Here is a 13,536-nt window from a genome sequence, read left to right on the forward strand (position 1 = left end):
GAGCCTGGATTTGTGAAATTCTTTTAGAATTGGGATCATCACTGAGGATCCTTCCAGATCTTCAATTACATGCTTGTGCAATTTGAAGGTATTACCTTGGGGAGGGACACAGTAAACTCCGTGTTGTGTCTGTGCTCATATGTTCGCATGGGCATGCAGGTGTACATGCATGTGGGGACCCACTCTGTCTAGTGTTCTAGTTTACTTTCTAACACTGCAAAACTCTGACCAGAAGCGACGTGGGAAGGAAATGGTTTATTGGGCTAACCCTTCCCTGTCATAGTCCATCACTGGGAGGCAATCAGGGCAGGAGCTGAAGCAGAGGCCATGGAGGGACACTGCTCACTAGCTTGCTCTTCTTGGAATTTTTGATTTGCTTGTTTATACACCTCAGCATCACCTGCCCGGGGTGGCCTCTAGTGGGCTAGAGGCCTCCACATCTATCTATCTATCTATCTATCTATCTATCTATCTATCTATCTATCTATCAATCAATCAAGAAAGAAACTGCTCCAAAGGCTTAGCTGTAGTCCAATCAGATGGGGACATTTTCTCATTGAGGTTTCCTCTTCTCAAATGACTCCAGATTGTGTCACGTTAAAAAAACAAAACAAACATCCCACAAACAAGACTAACAAGCATAGCAAAACTGGACGCATAATGAGCTCGGGTTACCACCTTTCTCTGCTTCCCCAGTGCTGGGATCAGGTACATACTGGGATCATAGCCAGCTTTTTATGTGTCTGCTGGAGATCCTCATGCTTGCAAGACAAGAACTTTACTAACTGAGCCATCTTCCTAGCCCCCACAGTGCTCAACTTTAGGTTTTGAGGACCATAGTAGTTTCTAATACAACTACTCAATTTTGCCTAGGTAGAGGAAAATTGCCAAGTCAACATGTAAATGTAGGTTCATTCAAATAAAACTTTATTAAAAAAACAAAACAAACAAACAAACAAACAAAAAAAAAACAGGCAGAAAACCACATGCAACCCTTGAGCATCAGAGCATGCCTTATCTGAAGAACATTTTCTGTTTTAAGTGTTGGCAGTTAAAGTTTCTGACAATTCTGAAAAATTATTCATGACAATTTCAACTGAGAACCCTATGGTACAATGTCTATCATTGTACGATTTCTTATTTCCAGGCAATGGAAAAAGTACAGTGTTTCCCAAGTGATCTCATCACCACCAAATACCCCAGGGCATTAGAAGGTATTGTTTTATTCCACTCTGCTATGATTTGCAATAATTTGGACTTTCTCCTGTAATATAATAAAGGCAGTCTTTCAAGAAAGTAACAACAAATGTTAAACAAAAACAATATGTCCTATTTGTCAAGGATCTTGACCTCACCCCTCTTATTTCAAAACATCCAGAAACGCTACTGTTGTTTAAAAGATGCATTCTCCCATTCTATCTGGCACTCTGACCTAAGAGAAGCAGGAAGCTATCTACTGCAAGCTGGCCCGACCTCAGCAAGTCATGCTGGCCTGCCTTTTGTGGTAGCTTCAGCTTCACCGTGGCTAGCTCCAGCAGCCAGATGCTGGCTGAGAAGAGACCCTGGAGGCCCAGGTGGGTCTCTTCACCTTTGAAAATCAGGATCTGCAACCAGGTAGGGGACATTGAAGATAAGGACGTTGCAGCTGTGGAACTAGATCTGCCTGGATTAGCTGGAGCAAAGGAGGTGTGCACTCACTTCTATGATTTTCAACAAGCAGAGTTCAGCTGTAGACAGGTACAACACTTTCCACTCCTCGCTTTTCACAATGACTATAATATACAATTTCAAGGCACTCTGCACTTGAATCACCAAGATGAAGGCCCATTTATTACCTACATTGTTGGTGAGTTATAAGAGGTTTTGATATCAAATGATTTCAATCCTGCCATTTTAATTTACTAAATTAAGGAAGATGCTCCCAAATTCAAAGAGAAGTAAACCATATACTCTATCCACTTAAGCTTCCAAAAATAAGTGTTAAGAGCTGTTGGTCCTGATTTGCATTTACAATGATATGCCACTTCCTCAAATGCTAAGCAGATGTTGAGTGCCACAAGATGCCAGGGAAGGTCACTGGGACTTGGAAGCTACAAGCTGGTAAATCACCATTTCTCTCAGTGTCTGCTTAATTCTTTAACCCTTTCTACAGAGGAAGTCTGAAGTTTCAAGTGAAGCATTCACTTCTACTAGGAGGAAAACTTTCTGTAATCAGAAATGGAATGTAGAAGTGCAGACACAGGTCTGGAAATACTGATGTTTACAGATATGAAGTCTTGACGTCGCTTAAGACAGTTCACATTAGAAGCACCCAACAACAAATTGGTCATTAACTGGCCAAGTAAGTAGAATTTAGCTTTTTTAAGAGGTGACAAACTCACCAACAGGAGGGGCTACATCCACCTGCCCTTGAGTTAGAAAAAGCTTAAGGAAACTGACTAAATTTAGAAGCAGGGTTATATGAACCGGGAGAGATCTGTCCAGTCACATACAACACACAGCCCCAAGGACCCTATAGGATGGCTTAGCACTGTGGCTGGTGTGGTTTACAGACGGCCACAGTAAGACTAGAGGGGCACAAGGGATGAACTGACTGGCCAGAGGGCTGAAGGGCTCCAGATTCGTGCAATCTACATCTAGAGAATAGAAAGGAGGACATGGTCCAGAGGGGGCTTAACTGAAGTAAGTAGAAATAAAGTTCTAGTGACTGTTCATATTAGTGACTATAAACCTGAATGACTGCTGTAAAATCATACTAGATTATAGTTACTTCCAGATAACCTTTCAGATTAGTTCGTATCAATCAGAGATTTCTATCTGGCATAGAACTGATTTTCACTACAGATAGCCAAATAGTTACTGTAATTGCTTCAAACATATTTATACATATATCTTCATATATGTATAGTACAGTTTGAAGACAATATCTTAAAGATAGATACACTATCTCAAGCATTGCAGAGATTTTTTTTTCTATTCTTGTTTTTTTTTTTTTTTTTTTTTTTTTTTAAACAAGAGTTTACTATGTTGCCCAAGCTGAGAGCAAGCTCACTCACTACACAGCCCAGGCTGGCCTCAAATCGTCACCCCTCTTGCCTGGGTCACCCACATTTGGATGTTATAGTTACTCAAAGACTACAGTTTTTAACTGGCTCACAGTTTTACATGATCTACCACAGAAATATCAAGATGAGCAGCTTCCTGATCCCAGAAAATAAGTGGTATAGTTGGAAGGGACTTGAATTTGTGAGCCTTGACACTTAAAAACAAGTTGTAAGTAAGGAAATTGCCTTGCCAGATATGGAATCTAATATTCAGAATAATTTACAATTTCCATGCTTTCTCTAGAGATATATTTTTATTATGTATATGGGTGTTTTGCCTGCATGTATGTGTACCACGTGTGGCTGGCACCCACCGAGGCTAGAAGAAGGTGTTAGATCCCCTGGAACAGGAGTTACAGATATGTAAACTGCCATATGCATGCTGGGAATGAAAAACAGGGTCCTGTGGAAGAGCAGTCAAAGCTCTCAACCTCTGAGCCATTTCCCCGGCCCTCTCTAAATAAGATTTTACTTCCTAGTATCAGTAGTTTTTATGGTCATTGGTGAAGAATTTTAAGTGTATTTCTTTGTGCCTGTGCATTTGTGTGTGCCTGTGTGGAGGCCAGAGGTCAACACTGAGTAACTTTGCTCACTCTCTCTCCCCCCCCCCACCTTATCTTTAGAGACAGGGTCTCACAGAGCCAGGTGCTTATCTATTGAGCAGACTGGCTGGCTGGAGCTCAGGAGACCTTTCTGTCTCCATCCCCGGCCCCCACCAGCACCAGGGTTACAGGTAGCCTTGAGCACTCCCATGTTTTTACTTGCTGGGAATCTGCCCTTGGGTCCTCATGCCTGTGAGGCAGGGGCTTTACTGACTGAACCCTTCCCCCAGCACCACCAAGTATATGTCTATATTTTGTATAGTTTGGTGTTGTTGCTGCCAAAGCACTTTGTTTTCTCCCTCTGAATGGGATGGGAGATTTTGCTGCTCAAGAAGACCCCCCCCCAATAAACCAGAGATGGGATCCAAAATAACAGATGCAAGCCACATAGAAACATGGGAAAGCAAGTCAGTGCGACTTCTCCAGTGCATGGTAACTCCTCACCTACTAAACTCAACCGTACTGAATTAAATAGAGTGCTGGGTAAAGAATGCTCAGTTTACTGTAAAAAGTGATTGGAGAGGAAAGGCAACCACACACAGGGAAAATCCAGCAAAAAGTAAGAAAGAAAGAGTCCCAAACAGGGAGGTCAAAGCAAGCAAAGAGAGATTTAGAAAGGAATTTGAAATGCTAGAAATAAAAACCCAAAGAATTGAACAGAAAACACAGTGAAAAACATTACCAATAGACTGGACCAAGCAGAAGGAAGAATATCAGGGATGGATATACTACATTCAAGCATCAAAAATGACAAAAAGTAAATGAGCATGACCACACTGTCTAAGAGCTCTGGAATATAATGAAAAGACCAGACTTAAAAATGTTTAGGTTAGAGCTGTAATAAAGCCTAAAGACTTGGAGAATCTATTCCATAAAATTATAGTAGAAAATTTCCAAAATCTAGGGACAGAAAAAGCAGAAGAGGCATTTGGAATCCCAAAGACATGATTAAAGCAGAACCTTTGACACAGTATATTCTAGATGCCTAGAGCACACAGGATCCAGGTGTGGTGGCACACACCTTTAATCCTAGCACCCAGGGAACACAGAAACAGGCTAAGCTATTTGAGTTCAAGGTCACTTTGGTCAAATAGTGAGCTCTAGGTTAGTAAGGACTTCTTAGTGTGGCCATGTCTCAATTAAAAAAAAAAACAAACAAAACACACACACACCAACAAAACCCAACTCATTTATAAAAGCAAATACAGTGGAATAACATCAGATCTTACAACAGAAACCCCAGAGACCAGAAACAAAGAGCAATATATTTCAAGTTACGAAAACAATTACTTGCCAACCAACTCTACCACATCCAGCAAAGCTTTCTTTTAAGATTGATGAAGAAATAAATATTAATATTCCAAGATAAGCACAAATGAAGGCACAGTCATATAAAACAGAAAGGAAGTCATTATGCTAACCAAATTCATTCATGAAGCCAACATCACTGTTTCCAAAACTGGATAAGGTCACAACAACTAAAAAAGAAAATTACATGTCAATGTCTGATGGACACAGATACAAAAGAAAAAAAAAAACAAAGCAAACAAAAAACAAAACTCAATACAATTCTCGAAAACCAATCTCAAGAAATACATTAAGAACATCATACATCATAACCACGGCAGGTTTATTTCAGGAATGAAAAGAAGACTGTTCAATAGGTACAAATTAATAAATATAACACAGAACATAAATAGATTTAGGGACATAAATCACACAATCACTTAAATTGATGCACAAGGGCCTTGGTCAAAGTTGAATATCACTCTATCATAAAAATTCTGAAAAAAACAGGGTTAGAAGGGACATATTCCAACACAATAAAGACATATGTATTAATCACAGTTTTCTAAAGTAACAAAACTTAGAGAATAATCTCTCTCTACATATATATATGGAATTTGTTAGAATGACTACATGGTTCAACAGTCATTGCCATTGAACAGAAACTTCAAGAAATCTGGCAGTTATCCAGTCCATGAGGCTGGATGTTTCATCAGTCTTCAGTATATGCTGGAATCCGGAAGAAATGGGCTCTACAGCAGCATAGCAAATGGACTTGCTAGTGAGGTAAGGGAAAGCAGGCAAAGAGCAAAGACTCCCTTCTCTGTGTCCTTATATAGACTTCCAGAAGAAGGAATGGCCCAGATTAGAGGTGTGTCTTCCCACCTCAAAAGATCTGGATTAGAAACAGATCTTCCCATTTGGCGTTGGTGAGTCCCAGCACTCTGGAGGTAGAGGTAGAGGCAGGCGGATCCCTTGAGTTCGAGGCTAACCTGGTTCCAGGACAGGCTCCAAAGCAATACCCTGTCTCCAAAACTAAAAAACAAAAAACCAACAATAACAACAACAACAACAAAAGTAGATCTTCCCATTTCAAATTAAGCAAAAAATCGCTCATGGCTGTGCCCCTCAATGTTTGACTTTAGTTAATCACAGATGTAGTCAAGGTGACAACCAAGAATTGCCATCACACCACATATGACAAACCTATATAACCAACAAGATACTAAATGGTGAAACTGGGCATTTCCTCTAAAATCTAGATTTAGACACGTGCTTCTACTCACTCCTAGCTAATACATGGCTTGGCTTAAAATCTTAGATAGAACAATTCAAGGATAAAAGGGATTCAAAATAAGAAAGACAGATGACATGATCCTATGTTTAAAAGACTACCAGCAAACCCTAAGTATGGATAAGCAAGTGATGGTTGTGGGCTCAGCCTTAAAGAGGGCATCTGCACCACCATCTTTAAGATTCAAGGAACACTGTGGAAGAGGGGTTGGGAGTCTGTAAAAAGTTGGAATTTTGGGGTGAAGTGCTGCAAAACACCATCCTCTAGGGTTTATGCAACCATCACAATCATTAACTCATAACACCTGTGATCACCGGCAGTGGTTGGCACAGACTGGCCCTGTCAACTATCAGTCATGGAAGGGATAGAGGCTTCACAGGAGTCCTACCCTTTCCTGATGAACTATTGGCTACTGATAGCTCTGGGTGTGAGTACACAATTAAGTACCATTCTGCTGAAGCTCCAGTAGATAGCTTCATATCCGTGGTCTCACAGATAGCCCTGCTTAAACTCAGTAGGTCGTAAAACAAAACAAAGAGACAGGAATGAGAAAGAGATTTGTAGGGGAAAAGGGGGTGGGCGGCATGGTAGGAAGGTGGGTGAGGGGTCAGAGTGGTCACTACTATATAGTGTGTGCATATGTGGAATTGTCTAAGAACAAAATTAATTAGCTATAATACTTTTTAAATACCTGGAAATAAATCTATCTAATGAACAACAACAACAACAACAAAAAAAACCTACAATGGAAATTTAAAAACACTTATGAAAAACAAAAAGACAGCACTAGAACATGGAAAGATCACCCATGCTCATGGATTGGGAAAATTAATATTGTTATAATGAGTACAGTACTGAAAGGAATCTACAGATTTAATATAATCTCCATCAAGATCCCACAGCCATTCTTTACTGAACTAGAGAAGAACTATCCTAAAATGCTTATGAAAGCAAAACCCCACAAAGCAATCCTTAGTAAAGGAGAAATGCTGATCTGATCTCAAATTACATTACAGAACCACAGTAACCAAAGAGCATAATAAGGACACAAAGCGTACTTAGACTAATAGAAAAAGGACTTGGAAATAAACCCATACAGCTACAGTCATCTAACTCTTGACAGAAGTGTCAAAATACACACCAACGACAGCCTTTCTAGCAAATAATGGGGGCAAAACTAGATTCCTACCCCACATGTGAAAGAATAAAACAACACCTATGTCCCCCAGCCTACACACAAATCAATTTAAAACAGACCAAGAACAGAAAAAAGGGACTGCATGGAATCAGATGTCTTCTACACAACAAAGGAAACCATCACTAGAGTGAGGACCCATCCCACAGAATGGGAAAAAAAGAGCCCCAGTTAAAAGCAACAGAACACTAAGACACACATATTCAAGGAAAAGGATTAAACTGTAGTACATCATGTTAAGTGAACTAAGTCAAACTCAGGTGATGGGAGATGTCATTCTGTAAATATGTTGGCCAATAGGAAAGCAAGAGAGGAGGGACTAGGAGACAAGGAGGAAGGAGGAAGTAGAAAGGGGGAGTCAAGATGGAGAGTATGGAGAGAGCAGGACACCAGCCAGCTCTCTGGTAAGACCACATGGAGATACATAGATTAACAGAAATGGGTTAATAATTAAGACAGAGTAGCCGGTAAGAAACAAGTAACTGGTCAACAGAATTATATCTAATACAGCATCTGTGTGTGTTATTTGGGGCTGGCGCAGCGGTGGGACAAGACCAGCGGCGGGAGGAAAAACCTTACTCCTTACACTCAGGAAGAAAAATAACTTTTTCTCATATGTAGAACCTAAATTGAAATATGTACATATGTGCATGTTCATGTGTTATACTGTGTGCATATAGAAATGCATATAGCATATGAAATGAGAAGAGAGACCATCAGAAAACAGGAAGAGACAACCTTTAAGGGAGAAGAATGACACACACAGACAGTGTGGAAACAAAAGCAGATACCTAATGCACAGAAGGTGAACTGGTGGATGGCTAAGAGGACCCAGGGTCACTGGGGGAAGGGGTATGAATTGGAACAGAGTATGATACGTGTGGATGAAAACACCATGACAAAACCCATTAAACGTTGCATGCTAACTTTAAAAATTAATTTAAAAAACAAGAGAAAGAGAACTGTTTTTCATAGAGGGAGCAATGTTCCATTTTATTTACTCCCCAACCAGAATTAGCATGTATTAGTCATTAAAATTAGGTTCTGCTATTCTTCTAGGGATACCCAGAGTTATTTTCTATTTATATTTATTCAGATTAATTCTCTATCTCATCCCCCTCAGTACAGGAGCATCTGGGCATACAAAATGTGATGCAGGATAATGCTCTTGTGCACTGTAACGATGTGTCACTCTTATTGGTTTAGTAAACGCTGGCCAGTAGCCAGGCAGGAGGTATACATGGGGCTATCAGACTAGGAGAATTCTGGGAAGAGGAGAGGGAGAGAGGGGGTCGACAGCCAGTCACAGAGGAAGCAAGATGAGAATGTCTCACTGAGAAAAGGTACCAAGCCATGTGGCTAAACATAGATTTAAGAATTATGGATTAATTTAACTTGTAAGAGCTAGTTAGTAGTAAGACTGAGCAATAGGATAAACAGGTTACAATACAAGCCCTCTGTGTGTTTACCTGGGACCGAACAGATGAAGGATGCAGCAGGACAAGAAAAGCAAACAAACAAACAAATAAAAACTCTGTCTACAAAAATGAAATGTTAACAAAAAGTAAATAAAGCAAACAAACTTCTGGTTCTGTTCATGCCATTCACTACCTCTACCTGGCCAGAATTAAGGTTCTCCCAACAACCACAGCAAAATAATTTAAATGTAATTGTTGCTCAAATCTGTGACCTGCAGGTGTAGTGGAAACAGAGTGATCATATCTCCACACAGCACTCCTGCACATCCCTGTACCTTCCAGTGTCCAGAATCTGGCAATCAGGGTGTCACTTCTCAAACCCTGTCTTTATTGCCACACAGGTCAACGGCAACCCCACAAAGCTTCAATCAACCCATGCCTATCGATGCCTATCAGTTCAATCAAAGCCAACTTTCCAAGGTGGCTTCCACTCCCCTTCCTTGCCCAACAGCTATGCATGAATTTGCTCAACATTTCACCTGCCTGTTATTTCTTCTATTACTTATAAAACTTCATGAGGTAAGTACAGTTGCTTTGCTCATCATATGAATGAGGGTATGCCAGCACCGAGAGTTTGCATGACAGCAAGGGTCACAAGCCTGTAATGGATGAAGGTGAAGTGGAACTTGGTCCCGGGGAGCCAACCTGGTGCCTCTCAGGCCCCTTCTAGAGCATTCTGCCCTAGAGTAGAGCTCTCAGACCTAGGTCTGTGTTTCCCAACATAAAACCTTGCCTGTTTTACCTACCCCACACCCTACTCTCCCTCCAACCCTCTTTTTCTCACCCATTTACACCAGTTGCAATTCTGAATCATCCAAAATAGCTCCTTTGCCCTCTCCACCTAAGAAGACTCTCCCTTTTGAGGACTTCCGGTGACTTTAAGGAGTTTTGATGTTCTTGTTCATTAGGATCAGGGAAGCTGGTAAATAACAAGAAGAGGTCGGTGCATAAGTCTTGCAGGTGTTCAATAAATGCTGGCTGAATTTAAAATAGCTCCTATGGCAAATGTAACAACTGAAACTAGTATGGTACACTGTCAGAAGGCAACTCTTGAAGTAACAACCTCAGGATACTTCAGGCAAGACTGAAGGAACCACTTCACTTTCTGGGGCAGCCTTCAATCTAGAATCAATCATTCAGCTAACTATGCACTGAGGACACATTTGTGTATTTGGGCTGCTAGCAGCCCAAATACACAGTGCAGACTAGTGGGCAGCTTCAGGAAGGGCAGGAAGAGACCAATGCTCAAACCACCCCACGACATATTGAGGTGTGTAGGTCTGCTGGATTCAAAGTTACAACTGGAAAAGTCTCATGAGATGGGGAGGAAAATAAATTATACTCAGTTGCTTATCTTCCTGGGTTTGAGTTTGTGTTCAGCAAATACTTCAGACTCATATAATATATGTTTAACACTGTTTTGGGTACCGTGAATGATGCTGTTCCCAGCTCTGAGAGAGAGAGAGACAGAGACAGAGACAGACAGATTTGAGAAGTTTCCAGTGTCAAAAAGGATTTGACATTTATGTATATTTAAATTGAGAGAATGGACCAAACTTGATCTCTTATTTATTATCAGAGAATTCATCAACATTTCTTCAGAGCTTATAAAGATACATGGAGATCTAGGTCAGAACCGGAAACATTTCTGATTGTGAGTGTTTTTAAAGGGTAGCCCATGGGAGAAAGAATGGCAGTGACAGGACGGCACAAGGCAGGTGTGAACTAATTGGTAGCAGGTGTCGAGCATTAGAGGCACTGGTGTAGCCTTTCTGCTCGCCACAGGGCCTGGCATCCAGCCACGGGCAAGCTTTGAATACCTAGATCGTGGCTTGCACAGACCACAGGTTCCATGCCCTGTACTTCTATAGGGAACACTGGCGCTGTGTGGGGACAATGGCCTCTCACCAGATGGAGCTACTTACACAGCGTGATTCTCGAAGGTGCCACCTCCAACCAAGAAGTCTTAGCAGATACTTACTAGCCTAAACACTGTAGCAGACCATGTCCAGGTTAAACACCACCGAGAGAAACAAAGGAAAAACTCTGATGACACAGTGTTTGGTGGGCTTTGTAGGTAAGTGATGAGACCAGGAACAAATCACCAGGACATTACCTGGTACAGGTGGGGACTCCAGCAGCAGGCAATCTCTTCAATGACAAGAATGGCATCTAATACCCGTCGGGGATTGCTAAGAAAGTAGTGGGCCACATGGAATTGCAGAACATTAATGCCAGACATTGACTGAGATTTTTAAAATAGAGATGTCTAATCTATCATCCCCTATCTACCCTAATGTCAGAAGCAGCAGAGGACACAGGGAGTCCAAAATAAAACAAAGTAATCAAACACACACACATACAAGAAGTGTAGCACCCACTTGGGAAATCTTCTGACCCTGTTAATACTGAGCTGACATACCCATATACTCCACTCCACTCTCTCTCTGGCTGAGGTATTCAAAGGATCAGAGTTTAAATAGCTGGTGTCCTCTTACCCACCTTATACATTAGAGGAAGTGTGCCTCACCCTATGTCCATGAGAGTCAAGCGTTCTTGAAATGTTCTCATGTAAGGAAAAAAAAGAAAAAAAATCTCTGTTCTTAGTAGGATGAAGTAAGGGGACATAAAGTTAGACAACAGAAGGGCAAATGAAATTACCTTACAGAAAAAAGGATTACTGATTAAAATGCAAATAAATTGAACAAGGTTACCAAGCAACACAAATACCATGTACATGTGGAATTTTTTTTTTGAATTTTAAAAAGTCATAAACTACAAATAGCCAAAGTGCTAACAATAATTTGTCTAGAAATGACTTCTAAGAAGACTCAGGAAGTTATTTGACCAAAATCCACTCCTTCAGGTCAAGAGAAACATTTATTTTTTTGGTGCAGAAAGCTCAACCTGCCTAACTTTTGTTTGGGTATCAATAAAGCTATGTTTGGCCAAGGAGAACATTAAGCAGATGAACATCCACAGCTGAAACTACTGCTACTTCTCCACGATTCCAGAGACTGGGCTGGAAGCCCCTCTTTGAAGAGTGAGGATTTGCAAATGCAATGGTGAACGTGGGGACACAGCTCTCCTCATCTGCGTGGTTGAGGAGTGCCTTTTCCCTTCCTATGTCTACCAGAGGACACAAGTCCCTAAAAGGGCATTCCCCTCCATGCCAAGAAGTTTTGCATTTTTATATATTTATTTATGTGTACCATGTGTCTTTTTGAGTTGCCTGGACGTGCAGGAACTGTAGAGGCAGAAGACGGTGTCAGGACCTCTAGTTCAGGAGTTACAGGTGGCTCTAAGTTGCTGTGTGGGTGCTGGGAACCAAGCCAAGGTCCTCTGCAAGAGTAGTAAGTACTCTTTACCACCGAGCCATCAGTAAATTAAATGGGAAACATTCCTTAATTGTGACTTTTCCACGGGTTTTGAGTTTGTCAAAAATAAAACTTGGAAGAAAAGTGAGATATTTAACACCAACAGGGCGACAAATGGTCCCTGTCTCCAGAACTTGCTAGTAGGAGAATCTGACCACTAACTGGATCACCCTCTGCACTGAAGCCATCTTGTGGCTGATTACAAAGAAACGACAGGCCAGAAGGATTCGGCCTGCAGAGACTGCTTATAAGGGGAAAGCTCTTTCCAGTAAAAAACCCTCCTTAGAAAATGCACTGCTCCTGATCTGGTGTTCGGTGTGCTGGGCTGTGTCCTCAGCACAGGAAACACGGTAGAGAATCAGACTCCTTGACGGGTAGAATTTACCGTCTGATGGAAAAAGACAGAGAATAAGGAATACAAGTCAGGTAGCGATAGTGCCGTAAAGGAGGATAAAGCTGAAGGGAAGTTTGGGGAAGTGGTATTTTGAAAAGGGAGGTTAGTGTTTCCTTTGGCACCATACTAACACTAGAACGATACAGAGAAGATGGCATGGCTCCTGTGCAAGCACGACACACAGAAATCTGCAGTGCTCCTTAGCTTTTTAAAAAGGGGAGGGGTCAGAGGACTCTAGTCGGATCACACTTAGACAAGACACGAACAGGTTAAGGTCCTCATTGAGCAGATGGGTAGTGGTGGGAAGTAAAACAGCAGAGAAAATCCCAAGCAAAGGGCTGAAGGTGAAGGGCGTAAGGTCACACACACAGCCACTCCTAGGTCACTGCTGAGACACTGTCATTGATTGCTACCTCCCACCTTCCCCATCTACTCAGCAGCCTACTGTCCTAGACAGCTGGGGCAACAGCGTCCTAAGGAAGGGCCCAGCCTCCTTTGCTCCCCTCTACAGTGAGACTCTATGGAGGCTTTCCCTTCCCACCTACCAGTCACCTCAGGAGACGCAGTGCTCCCGGTACATTCTCTGACACTTTTTAAATCCTCAACCCAAAAAGTTCCTCTTTGGAAGTTCTGTTTGCTCTCAAAGTGTCTAGTCAAGGCTAAAATCAAATGGAGCAAACAAAACTGTTAGAGGACACAGAAGACAGTAAGAAAGATAATTTATATTAGTAAGTAGTCAATATGCTAGTATGGATTTTTCAGGAGATTTAAAATACGACTTTTATACAATATATCTTGACTATGT

General features: G+C 41.4%; 1 protein-coding gene and 1 pseudogene across 2 annotated transcripts in view; one reads left to right on the plus strand and one right to left on the minus strand.

Moving 5' to 3' along the window:
- The window catches only part of Pcgf5 (polycomb group ring finger 5), a 100,918-nt gene that overhangs the window by 54,609 nt on the left and 32,773 nt on the right, over positions 1-13,536 (minus strand). The window lies entirely within an intron of this gene.
- Positions 12,839-12,939, plus strand: LOC127233587 (uncharacterized; annotated as a pseudogene).

This window comes from Phodopus roborovskii, unplaced genomic scaffold (genome assembly GCF_943737965.1).
Source record: "Phodopus roborovskii unplaced genomic scaffold, PHOROB, whole genome shotgun sequence".
Lineage (NCBI taxonomy): Eukaryota > Metazoa > Chordata > Mammalia > Rodentia > Cricetidae > Phodopus > Phodopus roborovskii.